This window comes from Cetorhinus maximus, unplaced genomic scaffold (assembly GCF_964194155.1).
Source record: "Cetorhinus maximus unplaced genomic scaffold, sCetMax3.hap1.1 HAP1_SCAFFOLD_488, whole genome shotgun sequence".
Lineage (NCBI taxonomy): Eukaryota > Metazoa > Chordata > Chondrichthyes > Lamniformes > Cetorhinidae > Cetorhinus > Cetorhinus maximus.
The window spans coordinates 209140-229119 of record NW_027596430.1 but is presented as its reverse complement, the minus strand read 5'-3'; the positions used below and the strand labels follow the sequence as shown (position 1 = coordinate 229119).

Below are 19980 nucleotides of genomic sequence, written 5' to 3'. Positions count from 1 at the left end.
ACCCGCAATGGAGAGGGAGCGTCGCTCCCACATGCCCAGTTTCCTTTTCACCATAGCCACTCGCTCCTTCCAGTTTCTAACGCATGCCCCGGTCCCTCCGAACCATATCCCCAGCACCTTCAGGCCGTCAGCCCTGACAGTGAAGGGGACAAAGGATCGGTCAGCCCAGTTCCCAAAGAACATGGCCTCGCTCTTCCCACGATTTACCTTGGCTCCCGAGGCCAGTTCGAACTGGTCGCAGACGTGCATCAGTCTGCGCACCGACAGCGGATCCGAGCAGAAGACGACGACGTCGTCCATGTACAGGGAGGCTTTTACCTGAGTGCCTCCACTGCCTGGGATCGTCACTCCTCTTATGCCCGGATCCTTCCTGATGGACTCGGCAAAGGGTTCTATGCAGCACACAAAAAGGACAGGCGAGAGAGGGCAGCCCTGCCTGACTCCAGATTTAATCGGAAAGCTATCTGTTTCCCACCCATTGATTGAGACTGCGCTACTGATGTTAGTGTAGAGCAGTTGGATCCAATTTCGAATTCCCTCCCCAAAGCCCATTTTGGAGAGCACATCCCCCATGTAGGTGTGCGATATTCTGTCAAAGGCCTTCTCCTGATCCAAGCTGATGAGGCAGGTATCCACACCCCTGTCCTGTACATAGGCAATCGTATCCCTGAGCAGCGCCAGGCTGTCAGAGATCTTCCTGCCTGGCACAGAGCAGGTCTGGTCAGGGTGAATCACCAATTCCAGAGCGGATTTGACCCGGTTGGCGATGACCTTGGACAGAATCTTATAGTCCATATTCAACAGTGAAATGGGTCGCCAATTTCTAATTTCCTCCCTTTCCCCCTTGTGCTTGTAGATGAGGGTGATGATGCCTTTCCTCATGGATTCTGACATGCTGCCGGCCAGGAGCATACCCTCGTACACTTCTAGCAGGTCTGGGCCGATCAAGTCCCACAGAGCCGAATACAACTCCGCCGGCAGGCCGTCGCTTCCGGGGGTTTTACTCTTCTCGAAGGACTCGAGGGCCTTAGTCAGTTCGTCAGGAGTTAGCGGTTTGTCTAGGCTCTCCCGCGTACTGTGGTCTAGGACCTCCGTGATAGAGGACAGGAAGGACTGGGAGGCCGTGCTGTCCGTGGGCTTCACGTCATACAGTCCGGCATAAAAGGATTTGCTGATCCTCAGAATGTCGGACCGTGATGACTTTACTGAGCCGTCTTCTTCCTTCAGGCTGCTGATCACAGAGCGCTCTCTGTGTACCTTTTGGAAGAAGAAACGTGAGCACGTCTCATCCTGCTCCACGGAGCGGACTCTGGAACGGAAGATGATCTTGGAGGCCTCCGAGGCAAAGTGCGAGGCTTGCTGGCCCTTCACCTCTTGGAGCTCCTCCTTGACATCGACCCCCATCGACCGCAGCCGGAGCAGATTCTGCATCTTTTCCTGGAGTCGGGACATTTCCCTCTGTTCCTTTCTAGCTTTCTGGGTGCCTTTGAGGATGAAAAACCTCTTGATGCTTCCCTTGATCACTTCCCACCAGTGTGTCAGGGACTCAAAGAGGGGTTTCACGGTTCTCCAACCTTTGTAATCCCTCTTGAGCTCCTCAATGTTCTCTGGGGTCAGCAGTTGCACATTTAGCTTCCATGCCCCCCTGCCCACCCTCAGGTCTTCCTCCAAGTGGCAGTCCGCCAGTAGGAGGCAGTGGTCAGAGAAGAACACCGGCTTGACGTCGGTGGATCTGACTGTGAATGCACGGGACACAAACAGGAAGTCTATCCTGGAACGAATGGACCCGTCTGGCCGCGACCAGGTGTATCTACGCTGCGCTCCGTCTGCAGGGTTGCTGAAGACGTCGTGCAGCTTGGCATCCTTAACTGTTTCCATCAGGGATCTGGACGTAGCGTCCAATCTGCTTCCGGCCCTGCCGGATCGTCCAGCCGCATCGATGATGCAGTTGAAGTCCCCGCCCAGAATGACCGGCCTGGAGGTCGCCAGCAGCAGTGGGAGCTGCTGAAAAACCTCCAGCCGCTCAGCCCCTTGTGCCGGGCCGTACACGTTAATTAACCGGAGTGGAGCGTTCTTGTACATTACGTCTGCTACCAGGAGTCGCCCGCCCACCACCTCCTTGACCTCGGAGACGGTGAAGTTGCCTCCCCGCAGCAGAATACCCAGGCCGGAGGAACGAGAGTCGTTTCCGCCCGACCAGATCGATGGCCCGTGGGACCACCATCGTGACCATTGCCTGTAGGAGCTGAGGTGCGGTATCGCACACTCCTGCAGAAACAACAGGTCAGCTTTGACCTTGGCTAGGTAGTCCAAGGTCGCAACACATCGCGTAGTAGATTTAATGCTACGCACATTTATGGATACAATCTTTAAACCCATATTAAAGCATTTATTCTCCTACCAAACCCACTGTCTCTGAGAGTCCCAGACCTTTAGTCTGCTCCTTCATACCCGTAGTGAGCTCAAATTCCTTCACTTTGGATGGGCTGAGGTAGATCTCCTTGGCCGTGTTCTGCTCCAGTGGCATCTGGAGGTTCACGTAGTGAGCGGATTTTGAGATGACCTTTGCTGGAGAAGCTTCTCCAAAACTCACCCCCTCTGGGGGGTTGCTGTTCCCGGCTTCCTGGAGCTGGGGTGCGATGATTGCCTCACTGCTCCCAGATTCCAGGGGCTGTGGTGCACTGGCCTCCTCAGGTTGCAGGCCAAGTTGGGGTGCGCTGGTCTCCTTGTTGTCTCCAATTTTCTGGAGCTCGGGTGTCTCGTCCTCCAACGCCCTGGAGCTTTGCCGCCTCTTCTGTCGGTGCCGCTCTGGCACTTCCTCATCCGAAGAGCTGCTGCCCTTGTCATCCGTGTCGGATGGGAGACGCCTCTTGCCGCTTCTCTGGGAAACGCCTTTGCTTCTTCTTCGCTCCCTCTTACTTTTCTTGTTCTTCACCGTCCGCCACTCCCCCTGCTGCTTTTCCACTGCTGCCTCCTCCTCCATTGATTCGCTGTCCTGAGGACTGGAAGGTTCAGGGGGTGGTGCTGTTGATTGGCTCTCTGTTGCCTCAATCTCTTTCTCCACCTTGTCTCTCTCTGTGTCCTCCTTTGTCCCGTTGAGCTCCCTGGGGGCCTTGGTGGTTGGAGTGACACGGAACATTTCTTCTGCTTCCCCGTGATCGGCTTTGGCTGCCTGTGCGTAAGTACGGCAGCGTTTGGGGCAGGTCCTGTAGAGGTGACTTGCCTCGCCACACAGGTTGCAGCACTTGGCCTGTTTGCAGTCTTTTGTCTGGTGCCCTTCCTGTTTGCAGATCTTGCAGAGGGAGGCGCTGCAGTTGGCCGCCACATGACCAGCCTTGCCGCATGAGCGGCAATGCTTGGGTTGCCCAGCGTAGACCAGGTAGCCACGGTTTCCCCCGATTGCGAAACTGGAAGGAGGGTGGAAAATGGCTCCCTTACCATCGGTCTTTAGCGTGACCTTAAACAGGCGTTTGCCTGTCCAGATCCCCAAGTCGTCTCGAATCTCAGTGCCGCTCCCCACCTTATCGAAGTACCTGGTGAGGAAGGTGACCACGTCGGCGACAGGGACGAAGGGGTTGTACACATGCACCATCACCTCACGTTCCCGTTGCAACGGCAGAGAAAAGTGCGGCTCCGCCGTCAGGATCTTCATCTCCGGCAGGTCTCTCTTCTCCTCGAACACCCTCAGGAGCCGGACGCAGTCTGCCACTTGCTTGAACGTGACGTCAAAATAACCACCTTTGCGGGAGTCGTGCAGGGTGAAGATCTCCGTAGCTTGGAAGCCGCACGCCTTCAACAGGATCCTCCTGGTGAAGAAGCCCCGATCCATAGGTGATCCTCCTTCGTCACTGTGGTTCACCGTGACTCGGACGGTGATAGGTAACCCACGGTATGAATTCGGATTGCGATTGGTTTTCGCCCTTCCATCCCGACCTTGCCATGGCAGGACCATGGTGTCGCTCCTGCAACACTACACTTGATCTTAGCCAAGAGGCGACCCACTTCCTTCAACATCCTTGGATGCATCTCATCGAGTCCAGTACATGTCCCCAAGGTGCTGCTGACTGCCTGTCCCGGTGTCCTCCTCTTACACTCTCCTCTAGGTGCTGCTGACTGCCTGTCCTGGTGTTCTCCTCTCACACTCTCCTTTAGGCGCTGCTGACTACCGGTCCTGGGGTCCTCCTCTCACAATCTCCTCTTGGTGCTGCTGACTGCCTGTCCTGGGGTCCTCCTCTCAGAATCTCCTCTAGGTGTTGCTGACTGCCTGTGCCAGGGTCCTCCTCTCGCACTCTCCTCTAGGTGCTGCTGACATCCTGTCCCAGGGTCCTCCACTCACAGTCTCCTCGAGGTGCTGCTGACTGCCTGTCCCAGGGTCCTCCACTCACACTCTCCTCTAGGTGCTGCTGACTGCCTGTCCCAGGTTCCTCCTCCCACGCTTTCCTCTAGGTTCTGTTGACTGCCTGTCCCAGGGTCCTCCTCTCACACTCTTCTCTAGGTGCTGCCTACTGCCTGTCGCGGGCTCCTCCTCTCACACTCTCCTCTAGTTGCTGCTGACTGCCTGTCTCAGGGTCCGCCTCTCACACTGTCCTCTAGGTGCTGCTGACTGCCTGTCCTGGTGTCCTCCTCTCACACTCTTCTCTAGGTGCTGCCTACTGCCTGTCCCAAGACCCTCCTCTCAGTCTCTCCTCTAGGTGCTGCTGACTGCCTGTCCCAGGGTCTGCCTCTCACACTGTCCTCTAGGTGCTGCTGACTGCCTGTCCTGGTGTCATCCTCTCACACTCTTCTCTAGTTGCTGCTGACTGCCTGTTCCAAGGCCCTCCTCTCAGTCTCTCCTCTAGGTGCTGCTGACTGCCTGTCCCAGGGTCGTCCTCTCACACTGTCCTCTAGGTGCTGCTGACTGCCTGTCCTAGTATCCTTCTCTTGTACTCTCCTCTAGGTGCTGCTGACTGCCTGTCCTGCAGTCCTCCTCTCGCACTGGCCTCTAGGTGCTGTTGACTGCCTGTCCCGGGGTCCTCGTCTCGCACGCTGCTCTAGGTGCTGCTGATTGCCTGACCTGGTGTCCTCCTCTCATACTCCCCTCTAGGTGCTGCTGACTGCCTGTCCCAGGATCCTCCTCCCACGCTTTCCTCTAGGTTCTGCTGACTACCTGTCCCAGGGTCCTCCTCTCACACTCTCCTCTAGGTGCTGCTGACTGCCTGTTCCAGGGTCCTCCTCTCACACTCTCCTTTAGGTGCTGCTGACTGTCTGTCCCAGTGTCCTCCTCTCAGATTCTCCTCTAGGTGCTGCTGACTGTCTGTCCCAGTGTCCTCCTCTCAGACTCTCCTCTAGGTGCTGCTGACTGTCTGTCCCAATGTCCTCCTCGCAGACTCTCCTCTAGGTGCTGCTGACTGCCTGTCCCAGGGTCCTCCTCCCACGCTTTCCTCTAGGTTCTGTTGACTGCCTGTTCCAGGGTCCTCTTCTCACACTCTCCTTTAGGTGCTGCTGACTGCCTGTCCCAGTGTCCTCCTCTCAGACTCTCCTTTAGGTGCTGCTGACTGTCTGTCCCAGTGTCCTCCTCGCAGAATCTCCTCTAGGTGCTGCTGACTGTCTGTCCCAGGGTCTTCCTCTCACACTCTCCTTTAGGTGCTGCTGACTTTTTTTTTTATTGTAAAAATATACTTTATTCATAAAAAATCTTCAATCACATTCAAAACCATTTCAAAAACAACATTACAAGGGTACAATCCAGGTTAAACTTTTACAAAATGTATCACCAGGTGCATCAGTACAAACAATATTACAATCATTTACAGCCTTTCATTTTGATCTGTACAACCCGAGGGGCTCTAAACAGTTCCCAGTCTCTCGGTGCGCTGTGGTAGAAAGGTCTTAGACAGCGACCCTTCCCCATTGCGCCTTTGCGGCAGCTGCCCCAAGCTTTAGTGCGTCCCTCAGCACGTAGTCCTGGACTTTGGATTGTGCCAGTCCGCAACAATCGGTCGGGGACAACTCTTTGTGCTGGAAGACCAACAAGTTTCGGGCAGACCAAAGCGCGTCTTTCACCGAGTTGATGATCCTCCAGCTGCAGTCGATGTTTGTCTCGGTGTGTGTCCCTGGGAACAGCCCGTAGAGCACAGAGTCCTGTGTCACAGAACTGCTCGGGATGAACCTCGACAGCAACCACTGCATCTCTCTCCAGACTTTCTTTGCAAAGGCACAATCCACAAGGAGGTGAACAACGGTCTCTTCCCCACCACAGCCACCTCGAGGGCATCGTGCAGAGGGGGTGAGACTCCTGGCGTGTAGGAAGGATCTGACGGGGAGGGCCTTTCTCACCACCAGCCAAGCTACGTCTTGGTGCTTGTTGGAAAGTTCTGGCGATGAGGCATTCTGCCAAATGACTTTGACAGTCTGCTCGGGGAACCATCCCACAGGGTCCACCCTCTCCTTATCCCTCAGGGCCTCTAGGACGTTACGTGCTGACCACTGCCTGATGGACTTGTGGTCAAAGGTGTTTTTCTGCATAAATTTTTCCACCAGGGACAGGTGGTACGGCACGGTCCAACTACTTGGAGCGTTCCGCGGCAGCGTGGCCAGACCCATCCTTCGCAACACCGGGGACAGGTAGAACCTCAGCACGTAGTGACACTTGGTGTTTGCGTACTGAGGGTCTACGCACCGCTTGATGCAGCCACACACAAAGGTGGCCATCAGTATGAGGGCGATGTTGGGCACGTTTTTTCCCCCTTTATCTAGAGGCTTGTACATCGCGTCCCTGCAGACACGATCCATTTTCGACCTCCAGATAAAGCGGAAGATGGCTCGAGTGATCGCCATCGCGCAGGAGTGTGGAATGGGCCAGACCTGCGCCACGTACAGCAACAGCGAGAGTACCTCACACCTGATGACCAGGTTCTTACCCGCAATGGAGAGGGAGCGTCGCTCCCACATGCCCAGTTTCCTTTTCACCATAGCCACTCGCTCCTTCCAGTTTCTAACGCATGCCCCGGTCCCTCCGAACCATATCCCCAGCACCTTCAGGCCGTCAGCCCTGACAGTGAAGGGGACAAAGGATCGGTCAGCCCAGTTCCCAAAGAACATGGCCTCGCTCTTCCCACGATTTACCTTGGCTCCCGAGGCCAGTTCGAACTGGTCGCAGACGTGCATCAGTCTGCGCACCGACAGCGGATCCGAGCAGAAGACGGCGACGTCGTCCATGTACAGGGAGGCTTTTACCTGAGTGCCTCCACTGCCTGGGATCGTCACTCCTCTTATGCCCGGATCCTTCCTGATGGACTCGGCAAAGGGTTCTATGCAGCACACGAAAAGGACAGGCGAGAGAGGACAGCCCTGCCTGACTCCAGATTTAATCGGAAAGCTATCTGTTTCCCACCCATTGATTGAGACTGCGCTACTGATGTTAGTGTAGAGCAGTTGGATCCAATTTCGAATTCCCTCCCCAAACCCCATTTTGGAGAGCACATCCCCCATGTAGGTGTGCGATATTCTGTCAAAGGCCTTCTCCTGATCCAAGCTGATGAGGCAGGTATCCACACCCCTGTCCTGTACATAGGCAATCGTATCCCTGAGCAGCGCCAGGCTGTCAGAGATCTTCCTGCCTGGCACAGAGCAGGTCTGGTCAGGGTGAATCACCAATTCCAGAGCGGATTTGACCCGGTTGGCGATGACCTTGGACAGAATCTTATAGTCCACATTCAACAGTGAAATGGGTCGCCAATTTCTAATTTCCTCCCTTTCCCCCTTGTGCTTGTAGATGAGGGTGATGATGCCTTTCCTCATGGATTCTGACATGCTGCCGGCCAGGAGCATACTCTCGTACACTTCTAGCAGGTCTGGGCCGATCAAGTCCCACAGAGCCGAATACAACTCCGCCGGCAGGCCGTCGCTTCCGGGGGTTTTACTCTTCTCGAAGGACTCGAGGGCCTTAGTCAGTTCGTCAGGAGTTAGCGGTTTGTCTAGGCTCTCCCGCGTACTGTGGTCTAAGACCTCCGTGATAGAGGACAGGAAGGACTGGGAGGCCGTGCTGTCCGTGGGCTTCACGTCATACAGACCGGCATAAAAGGATTTGCTGATCCTCAGAATGTCGGACCGAGATGACTTTACTGAGCCGTCTTCTTCCTTCAGGCTGCTGATCACAGAGCGCTCTCTGTGTACCTTTTGGAAGAAGAAACGTGAGCACGTCTCATCCTGCTCCACGGAGCGGACTCTGGAACGGAAGATGATCTTGGAGGCCTCCGAGGCAAAGTGCGAGGCTTGCTGGCCCTTCACCTCTTGGAGCTCCTCCTTGACATCGACCCCCATCGACTGCAGCCGGAGCAGATTCTGCATCTTTTCCTGGAGTCGGGACATTTCCCTCTGTTCCTTTCTAGCTTTCTGGGTGCCCTTGCGGATGAAAAACCTCTTGATGCTTCCCTTGATCACTTCCCACCAGTGTGTCAGGGACTCAAAGAGGGGTTTCACGGTTCTCCAACCTTTGTAATCCCTCTTGAGCTCCTCAATGTTCTCTGGGGTCAGCAGTTGCACATTTAGCTTCCATGCCCCCCTGCCCACCCTCAGGTCTTCCTCCAAGTGGCAGTCCGCCAGTAGGAGGCAGTGGTCAGAGAAGAACACCGGCTTGACGTCGGTGGATCTGACTGTGAATGCACGGGACACAAACAGGAAGTCTATCCTGGAACGAATGGACCCGTCTGGCCGCGACCAGGTGTATCTACGCTGCGCTCCGTCTGCAGGGTTGCTGAAGACGTCGTGCAGCTTGGCATCCTTAACTGTTTCCATCAGGGATCTGGACGTAGCGTCCAATCTGCTTCCGGCCCTGCCGGATCGTCCAGCCGCATCGATGATGCAGTTGAAGTCCCCGCCCAGAATGACCGGCCTGGAGGTCGCCAGCAGCAGTGGGAGCTGCTGAAAAACCTCCAGCCGCTCAGCCCCTTGTGCCGGGCCGTACACGTTAATTAACCGGAGTGGAGCGTTCTTGTACATTACGTCTGCTACCAGGAGTCGCCCGCCCACCACCTCCTTGACCTCGGAGACGGTGAAGTTGCCTCCCCGCAGCAGAATACCCAGGCCGGAGGAACGAGAGTCGTTTCCGCCCGACCAGATCGATGGCCCGTGGGACCACCATCGTGACCATTGCCTGTAGGAGCTGAGGTGCGGTATCGCACACTCCTGCAGAAACAACAGGTCAGCTTTGACCTTGGCTAGGTAGTCCAAGGTCGCAACACATCGCGTAGTAGATTTAATGCTACGCACATTTATGGATACAATCTTTAAACCCATATTAAAGCATTTATTCTCCTACCAAACCCACTGTCTCTGAGAGTCCCAGACCTTTAGTCTGCTCCTTCATACCCGTAGTGAGCTCAAATTCCTTCACTTTGGATGGGCTGAGGTAGATCTCCTTGGCCGTGTTCTGCTCCAGTGGCATCTGGAGGTTCACGTAGTGAGCGGGTTTTGAGGTGACCTTTGCTGGAGAAGCTTCTCCAAAACTCACCCCCTCTGGGGGGTTGCTGTTCCCGGCTTCCTGGAGCTGGGGTGCGATGATTGCCTCACTGCTCCCAGATTCCAGGGGCTGTGGTGCACTGGCCTCCTCAGGTTGCAGGCAAAGTTGGGGTGCGCTGGTCTCCTTGTTGTCTCCAATTTTCTGGAGCTCGGGTGTCTCGTCCTCCAACGCCCTGGAGCTTTGCCGCCTCTTCTGTCGGTGCCGCTCTGGCACTTCATCATCCGAAGAGCTGCTGCCCTTGTCATCCGTGTCGGATGGGAGACGCCTCTTGCCGCTTCTCTGGGAAACGCCTTTGCTTCTTCTTCGCTCCCTCTTACTTTTCTTGTTCTTCACCGTCCGCCACTCCCCCTGCTGCTTTTCCACTGCTGCCTCCTCCTCCATTGATTCGCTGTCCTGAGGACTGGAAGGTTCAGGGGGTAGTGCTGTTGATTGGCTCTCTGTTGCCTCAATCTCTTTCTCCACCTTGTCTCTCTCTGTGTCCTCCTTTGTCCCGTTGAGCTCCCTGGGGGCCTTGGTGGTTGGAGTGACACGGAACATTTCTTCTGCTTCCCCCTGGTCGGCTTTGGCTGCCTGTGCGTAAGTACGGCAGCGTTTGGGGCAGGTCCTGTAGAGGTGACTTGCCTCGCCACACAGGTTGCAGCACTTGGCCTGTTTGCAGTCTTTTGTCTGGTGCCCTTCCTGTTTGCAGATCTTGCAGAGGGAGGCGCTGCAGTTGGCCGCCACATGACCAGCCTTGCCGCATGAGCGACAATGCTTGGGTTGCCCAGCGTAGACCAGGTAGCCCCGGTTTCCCCCGATAGCGAAACTGGAGGGAGGGTGGAAAATGGCCCCCTTACCATCGGTCTTTAGCGTGACCTTAAACAGGCGTTTGCCTGTCCAGATCCCCAAGTCGTCTCGAATCTCGGTGCCGCTCCCCACCTTATCGAAGTACCTGGTGAGGAAGGTGACCACGTCGGCGACAGGGACGAAGGGGTTGTACACATGCACCATCACCTCACGTTCCCGTTGCAACGGCAGAGAAAAGTGCGGCTCCGCCGTCAGGATCTTCATCTCCGGCAGGTCTCTCTTCTCCTCGAACGCCCTCAGGAGCCGGACGCAGTCTGCCACTCGCTTGAACGTCACATCGAAATAACCACCTTTGCGGGAGTCGTGCAGGGTGAAGATCTCCGTAGCTTGGAAGCCGCACGCCTTCAACAGGATCCTCCTGGTGAAGAAGCCCCGATCCATAGGTGATCCTCCTTCGTCGCTGTGGTTCACCGTGACTCGGACGGTGATAGGTAACCCACGGTATGAATTCGGATTGCGATTGGTTATCGCCCTTCCATCCCGACCTTGCCATGGCAGGACCATGGTGTCGCTCCTGCAACACTTGATCTTAGGTGCTGCTGACTGTCTGTCCCAGTGTCCTCCTCGCAGACTCTCCTCTAGGTGCTGCTGACTGCCTGTCCAGGTGTCCTCCTCTCACACTCTCCTTTAGGTGCTGCTGACTGTCTATCCCAGGGTTCTCATTTCACGCACTCTAAGGCTACTTTCTTTGGAATATTTATGATGGCAAATGTTCAGTGGGGGAATGAGATTCCCTCCGGGGTTCTGGGGTTAATTTGCCTGGACCTGCCAGTGCCAAGCTTCCGAAGTGTTGCTTCAAACGAAAACCTGCAGTTTGTCCAGTTGCCTGTTTGACTTTGCTTCAATATTGCTCTGGTAGATTTCCATGCTTGCGACAAGGGTGTTATTACAAGGATTAGTGGCACGAATCAGGGATTAATTTTCCATCAATGTGCTTTACTATTTAAGGCTTCTGATTTCCTGCATTGTCGTTGAAAGGCTCCTTACGTGCCTAAGCTGTGCACCTCTCTTAACCAGTTAGTTGGGTGCCTTTTTAATAAGCCCCACAGTGCAATGATCCACTCCTCCCAGAAGTTCACAGAGCCCTCCCCACCAAAGTTATTTGGTAGTTTCATTTTCTACTGCACCTGAGCTTCAAGTTGCAGGATGGTCATCCTGAGGTTTTACTACCAGGCCAGCTTCAACCCTCTCTGTGTGACTGTGGAAACCTCTCCCTGGAGAAGCATAATGCTCAGGTTTCCCTCCCTCCAATAACTCTCCGTCCTCCCCCTGTAATCCTTGATCCCATTGTCATTGTGGTGCATATCCCTGTCTTACCCCTGAATCATTTGAGGTAGATGTGCCTATACCCCATGAGAACCTTATGAATCCCCATCCTGAGGCCTATTGCACAGTGACATATAGAGTCACCCCCACCGTGAGACCACTGAGTGCCCACATCTGCATGACCTATTCCCGAATTTCAGGCTTCAGATGCCTCCCCTGAGTGTGACTGTGTCATCTGCAGCCCAGTATTATGTCAGAAACCCCCTGGACCGACATGCGTGAGGTTATCACCATGCCTTGTGCAGAACATGCTGGCACAGCTGACACTAACCTGACTTGCCCACCCCCTCCATGTGCATTGACAAGGACTATCATTGGAAGATCAACAATGTATGCTGAAGCGCTTCTTCACTCTGCAATCCTCACACTTTGGCCCCAACTCGATGATGTCCTTCTATAAGAGACTCGCGCCCAATTCTGCACCTCCCTCTGCCAGCATGTGCCTGTGTGCACCCTTCCCCAGTCTTTCCCCGTCATGTATCTGTGTGTGGCTTTCCCCAGTCTTCCTTTGTCATGTATCTGTGTGCACCCTTCCCCAGTCTTCCCCTATCATGTATCGATGTACACTCTTTCCCAGTCATGTATCTGTGTGCACCCTTCCCCAGTCTTCCCATATCACGTATCGATGTACACCCTTCCCCAGTCTTTCCCAGTCATGTATCTGTATGCACCCTTCCCCAGTCTTCCCCTGTCATGTATCTGTGTGCACCCTTCTCCAGTCTCTCTCCATCCCCCGTCATGTATCTGTGTGCACCCTTGCCCAGTCTTCCCCTATCATGTATCGATGTGCACCCTTCCACAATCTTCCCCCGTCATGTATCTGTGTGCACCCTTCCCCAGTCTTCCCGTCATGTATCTGTGTGCACCCTTCCCCAGTCTTTCCCCATCATGTATCGATGTACACCCTTCCCCAGTCTTCCCCTGTCATGTATCGATGTGCACCCTTCCCCAGTCTTGTTTCAACAAAGGCTGCGTTTGCTGCCAACATCACAGCCAATGTCGGACACGCAGAGCCACAGAATCACACAATGCAGAAGAGGCCCTTCAGCCCATCGAGTCTGCACCGACACGTGAGAAACACCTGACATACCTACCTAACCCCATTTACCAGCATTTAGCCCATAGCTTGAATGTTATGACATGCCAAGTGCTCATCCAGGTACTTTTTAAAGGATGTGAGGCAACCCACCTCCACCACCCTCCCAGGCAGCGCATTCCAGACCGTTACCATCCTCTGGGTAAAAAGGTTTTTCCTCACATCCCCCCTAAACCACCTGCCCCTCACCTTGAACTTATGTTCCCTTGTGACTGACCCTTCAACTAAGGGGAATAGATGCTCCCTATCCACCCTGTCCAAGACCCTCATAATCTTGTACACCTCGATCAGGTCACCCCTCAGTCTTCTCTGCTCCAACGAAAACAACCCAAGTCTATCCAACCTCTCTTCATAACTTAAATGTTTCATCCCAAGCAACATCCTGGTGAATCTCCTCTGCACCCCCTCCAGTGCAATCTCATCCTTCCTATAATGTGGCGACCAGAACTGCACACAGCACTCCAGCTGTGGCCTCACAAAGGTTCTATACAACTCCAACATGACCTCCCTACTTTTGTAATCTGTGCCTCGATTGATAAAAGCAAGTGTTCCGTATGCCTTCTTCACCACCCCACTAACATGCCCCTCCGCCTTCAGAGATCTATGGACATACACGCCAAGGTCTCTTTGTCCCTCAGAACTTCCTAGTGTCATGCCGTCAATTGAATACTTCCTTGTCAAATTACCCCTTCCAAAGTGTATCACCTCACTTTTCAGGGTCAAATTCCATCTGCCACTTATCTGCCCATTTGACCATCCCGTCTATACCTTCCTGTAGCCCAAGACACTCAACCTCACTGTTAACCACCCGGCCAATCTTGTGTCATCCGCAAACTTAGTAATCCTACACCCCACATAGTCACCTATGTCGTTTATATAAATGACAAATAATAGGGGACCGAGCACAGATCCCTGTGGTATGCAACTGGACACTGGCTTCCAGTCACGAAAACATCCTTCTGTCATCACCCTCTGTCTCCTACAACTAAGCCAATTTTGAATCCACCTTATTGAATTACCCTGTATCCCATGTGCCTTTGCCTTCTTTATAAGTCTCCCATGTGGGACCTTGTCAAAGGCTTTGCTGAAATCCATATAAACTACATCAACTGCACTACCCTCATCTACACACCTGGCCACCTCCTCAAAAAATTCAACCAAATTTGTTAGGCATGACCTCCCTCTGACAAAGCCATGCTGACTATCCCTGATCAAACCTTGCCTCTCCAAGTGGAGATAGATTCTCTCCTTCAGAATTTTCTCCAATAGTTTCCCTACCACTGACGTGAGACTCACTGGCCTGTAGTTCCTTGGCTTATCTCTACAACACTTCTTAAACAGCGGAACCACATTAGCTGTTCTCCAGTCCTCTGGCACCTCCCCCGTGGCCAGAGAGGAATTAAAAATTCAGGTCAGAGCCCCTGCAATCTTCTCCCTTGCTTCCCTCAGCAGCCTGGGACACAAATTATCTGGACCTGGAGATTTGTCCACTTTTAAGCCTGCCTACACCTCCAATACCTTGTCACTCCCTATACCATTCGACTATATCAGTCAATTCTGTTGCTTCCTTATAGAGAACAATGGAGTCAGCAGCGGCCAAGGCCAAATACGGCACTGCTCAAATAATCATTGCTCTGCTTTCTGCCCTTATCCTGTAGCTTCTACCCCTACATCTGCACTTGGTATTTAAAGACGACATTCCCATTCATCATTCTTTGCCCATGTCAATTTAATTACTTAAAGTAACATAAGTAAACAATAATAAGTAATTGCTTCAGCAATTCACACATTTTACTCATACAAGTCAGTTTTAGTTTTTGCAAATTGATAATATGCATCAATTAATACAACATATTTGCTGTTGGACAAGTTTCACATTTAATTTTCAAGTTTAAGTTGAGTCCAACCTTCTCTACTTCTCGGGCAGCAAGCTTTGCAAAATAGGAATGATACAAGACTTTAAGTGACACTGGCCAACATGAAAGTGTAACACAAATCAGTTTAAAGGTTTGCTAATTTTTTTGCATTCTTGGCAGAGGCACCTCTGAGATTCAAACTCAATATCTCCTGTTTACTTGGCAGGTGCTTCAACCCACTACACCATTGTCTGAGCACTGACATGAGTCCTGAAAAAAATCAGTGCTAAAGGGATAGGAAGGAACTATTCATGCAAGAACAGAGGTTTACTGGCAGGCTGGATGCACAGGAATGATGGTTATTGCTGTTCTGCACATGCTTGGCACAGTGCCCATGCACAGAGCAGCCATCTTCCATTGGCAGAAATGCAGATTATGGTCACGCCCTTGCTTTCTTCTTCTAAAAACAGCGATATCATCTGCGAAATGGATGCATTCCTGTACAGTGAATGTAATGCTTTGAAAGAGATCCTTCCTAATAGCCTGAAAGGAAGTCATTGAAAATAGTATCGCCTGAATGGGGTATGAAATGCATTAAGCTCTTTGGATATTATCCAGATCTTGCTGCATTTGGACATGGACTGCTTCAGTATCTGAGGAGTGGCGAATGGTGCTGAACATTGTGCAATCATCAGTGAACATCCCCATTTCTGACCTTATGATGGAAGGAAGGTCATTGATGAAGCAGTTGAAGATGGTTGGGCCGTGGACACTACCCTGAGGAACTCCTGCAGCGATGTCCTGGAGCTGAGATGATTGACCTCCAACAACCACAACCATCTTCCTTTGTGCTAGGTATGACTCCAACCAGTGGATAGTTTTCCCCATGATTCCCATTGACTCCAGTTTTTCTAGGGCTCCTTGATGCCCCACTGTCAAATGCGGCCTTGATGTCAAAGGCAGTCACTCTCACCTCACCTCGGGAGTTCAGCTCTTTTGTCCATGTTTGAACCAAGGCTGCAATGAGGTCAGGAGCTGAATGACCTGACGGAACCCAAACTTGCTGGGCATTAAGCATCAAGAAGACTTTTGCACCTGCAAACCTCAAATTTAACTCTTCGAATGTGAGTATTTTGTGATGACAACATTTCAAAGCTGCGTTTAAACACCAGGGATTGAGATATATTCGTTATGTCACATGATCAAGCTTCACCAGTCCGTGTGCTCTTGCACTCTTCAATTGATTCTGTCTCACTCCATTGTGTCTAAGTCAACTTTCAGTTTGTCTTGTAAGGGGTTGCTGCACTTACATGGTGGATCAATCGACGGACTTGCTTTTGCCTGCAAGTTTAATGTTGCAACTACCTTGAACTACCTTATTATCAAAAAAGTTCTCCATGTTTCACTGTTAGGTCATGTATTGAGGCGATAGGAATAGTTTCTGAGTTTGATCTGCCTGGTGATATCTGATTCATGCCATGGATTGTGACCAGTGTGAGGTCACAGCATGCTGGCAGACTCACAAGTGCCGGACCTTCAGTTTGCATGATGTAGAACGTCTCTGACACCCTGGAGTATTGATGGTACTGGCACTCCAGGCCAATGGATCTTGTACATGGAACTAGTGAAACGTTGTACGCTGAAAGCTTCACAGTAGTAGGTTTCGCCATGGCCGTCCTTGTGCGTGGAAACATGTCTTTTAGAATCCACAGAGTTAGTATGTGGACACTTGCCCCCTGTGTCAGTCTTGGTCAATAATGAGCTGTTACCAACTTTCTTAGGCCAGATAGTTTGAATCTTGGCAAACACTCTGGACAATGTGCTGATATCTACGTTTTGCACAAGATTGACGGTGTGAAACATGTGGTCACCATGTGCTGTGCCGATCATCATTTTCTGGTTCATCAGTCACCTCATGTCTATGATTCTGACAGGATGGTAATTCTTATTACTGGAAGGTACCCATTGTGTACGGCCTGTTTGGATCAGTGCACGTCTCTTTGTAGCCGCATCAGCCTTTGCTCTAGTGCACTCCCACTGCCAATGACCCCTTCTGCCGCATACCTTGCAGAATCGATGGAAATCTGGGGATTTCCATTGTGCATACAGAGGTCCATACCTTCCACATGTCTTGCTAGGTTTGGGTGTTCTAGTGTGTGTGTCTACAATTGGGGCTGTACTTAGCGCCTGTGGGCTTCGTCGATCACTTCGTATTTCCATCCAACCTTGGGTAGCTCTTCAATGCCATACGTTTTGATCTTTCTGGAATGCTTCCATGCGAGTGGATGCGATCACCAGCTCAACAATTCTCTCTGCTAGCTCAGCATCTGAAAAATCACAGTACATACCCTTTCCCCTGCATCTGCTGATGAAGTGGCTTATGGGTTCTGTAGGCTGTAGTCAAAGTGACATGGGCTCTGGTCAATGAATACAGAAGTTTCACCTGGTTCTGAACCGATCTTCCGATGTAGTCCATATCTTTTGGGGACCCTATAGCTCTTCTGCTGTTAATCCTGACGTGTTCAGCCTGTGTAAGCCTTCATTCCCAATTGCTAGGTGAATTTTTATGGCCTGCTTGTCTGGTTCAGACACACCTGAATCAAGAAACCAGAGCTCTGTACGCTGTTTAAACATTTTGAATTCGGACAGTAGGTCAGCTGCATCCCAATTCAAGCTGGGGAATTTTGTGGAAATTCTGACCATATCTCCTTTACCTTCCTGCTCCTAAAGTACTTTTTCTGAAGCTACACCCACAAAGTCGAGTTGTGGCGGAAACGCAGCACAGAATATTTGCGTCTTTGCTTTTTTTTTTCAATTCATTGTTCAGAAATCCTGAAGCCGCCCCTTATAATCGCAACCTTCTCTGCCCTAATTTTTATGACTTTTTTTTATTTGACTCTCCCTTGCTCACTATTCATCCGGCCCACACCCTGGTCACTCGCCTTTCCTGACTGAGCTAACCTGGTGCTGGTCCTCCCGATGTGCTGTCCCACTCACGGAACTAACAGGCTACGCATTGCCATCTCACCATGAGGGATCTGTCCAGCTCTTTACTTGAGCACTAGCTCGGCACTCTGTCTCCAAAGCTTTTCTTCACAGTCACCATGCTGCGTTTTCAACACTCTCCGACCCTGTAACTTCATCACGGTCTGACCAAAACATCAAGGGTCTTCTCATGCCCATATAGCACAATATGTAAGGCTGTTCACCATGTCGTACCTGTACTTAATCCTGCTGCTACCTGTCTGACCAGTGCTGCATAACCGTCACCTTGTTAGAATGAGCTTATTTACTGTACGAGACACAAAACCAATCACTCTTGAGGGTTTGGGTAAACATATGGGTTCATTTATTAAGACTAGTTACAGCCATATGAGCAGGAGTTCAAATGACTCCTCTATGATACCACTCCAAGTCTGACTGTAACAGAGTTTTTTGTGAATTTGTAAGGATGATGGAATTTACTAATTGTCTGTGCTTAACCATTTATGTGCTGATTCTGAAGAAACTAGTTTGGCAAGCTTTCTTTAGTTTAAAACAAAAGTGGTTCTTTTTTATTCAATTAAAAACCCAGCCAGATAAAGGTATAAAAATCTTTAAAATGGTAAACCCACATCTTGACCTTTGAAACCCACACATACACATGTATAAACACATATGCACACACACAGACAAGCATGGAGAATTACAAGTCACAGTGGTCTGGAAAACTCAGGGGAGTTAAAGCCCAGGTATACTGTAATATCAGAATGCAGTTCACCGACAGACTGAGCTTCTGCTGGGCTGCACACCCTCACTCCTTCTCACACTGGTTTCTCTCTTTCTCTCCCTCTCCCTCTGTTGCTGGCTCCACTCTATGCATATCTGTCTCTCACTCTGGCTCCACTCACTCTCTCTGGCTCTGCTTTGCTCTCTCTCTGTCTCTCCCTCTCCCATTCTCCCTTTCTGGCTCTGCTCTCTCGCTCTCTCTCTCTCTCTCTGTGTCCCTGGCTCCACTCTATATCTATCTGTCTCTCACTCTGGCTCTGCTCTCTATCTCTCTGGCTCCACTCTATCTCTCTCTCCCTCTGGCTCCATTCTCTCTCTCTTTCTGGCTCTACTCTCTCTCTCACTGTTTCTACCTCTCACTCTGGCTCTGTTCTCTCTATCTCTCTCTCTCTCTTTCTTGCTGTCTCTCGCTCTACCTCTGGGTTGTCTCTCTCTCTGTCTCTTTCTGGCTTCACTCTACCTCTATCTGTCTCGCTGTGGCTCAACTCTCTCTCGCGCTCTTTCTCGCACTCGCTTTCCCTCTCTTGCTCACTCTCTGGCTCCGTTCTCTCTCTCTTTCTCTCCCTGGCTCCACTTTCTCTCTGGCCCTGATCTCATTATCTCTCTCTATCACTATCTCCCTCTCTATCTCTCACTCTGGCTCTGCTGTCTCTATCTCTCTCTCTTTCTTGCTCACTCTCTCCACCTCTGACTGATCTCTCTTTCTTTCTGGCTTCACTCTTATCTCTATCTGTCTATCACTGTGGCTCAACTCTCTCTCTCTCGCTCTGTCTCTCTCTCGCTCTGTCTCACCCTCTCGCTTTCTATCTGTCTCTCACTCGGGCTCCACTCTCTCTCTGGCTCTGCTCTCTGTCTCTATCTCTCACTCTGGCTCAGCCCTCTCTCTCCCTGTTTGGCTCTGCTCTCTCTCTCTCTCTCTCTCTCTCTCTCTCTCTCTCTCTTCTCTCTCTCTGTCTCTCCCTCTCTCTGGCCCCACTCTATCTCTAATTCTCTGTCACTCTGGCTACGCTCTCTCTCTCCCTTGCTTCGCGCTCTCACCCCATTTTTGGCTCCGTTCTCTCTCTGACTCTGCGCTCTCTCTGGCTCTGCTCTCGTTATCTCCCTCTAGCTCTATCTATCTCTCTCTCACCCTCTTTATCTCTTACTCTGGCTCCGCTCTCTCTCTCTCCCTGGCTCCAATCTATCCCGATTTCTCTCCCACTCTGGCTCTGCTTTCTCTCTCTCTCTTTCTGGCTCCACTCTATCTGTCTCTCATTGTGGCTCACCTCTCTCTCTCTCTCTCTCTATGACTCTGGCTTCCCCCTCTCTCCCTCTCTCTCTCTCTCTCTCTGATTCCGCTCTCTCCCTATCCCCCTCTCTCTATCCCTCTCTCTGGCTCCTCTCTCGTTATCTCTCTCCATCTCTATCACTCTCATTCCATCTCTCACTCTAGCTCTGCTCTCTCTATCTCTCTCTTGCGCTCTCTCTCTCTCTCTTGTTCCACTCTACCTACATCTGTCTCTCACTGTGGCTCAACTTTCTCTCTCTCTCTCGTACTCTCTCACTCTATATCTGTCTCTCACCTGGGCTCTGTTCTCGCTCTGGCCCTG

The 19980-nt window shown here is 51.8% G+C and overlaps 1 protein-coding gene across 1 annotated transcript in view; it reads left to right on the top strand.

Moving 5' to 3' along the window:
- Positions 1-19980, top strand: part of LOC144673840 (uncharacterized) — a 118672-nt gene that overhangs the window by 73578 nt on the left and 25114 nt on the right. The window lies entirely within an intron of this gene.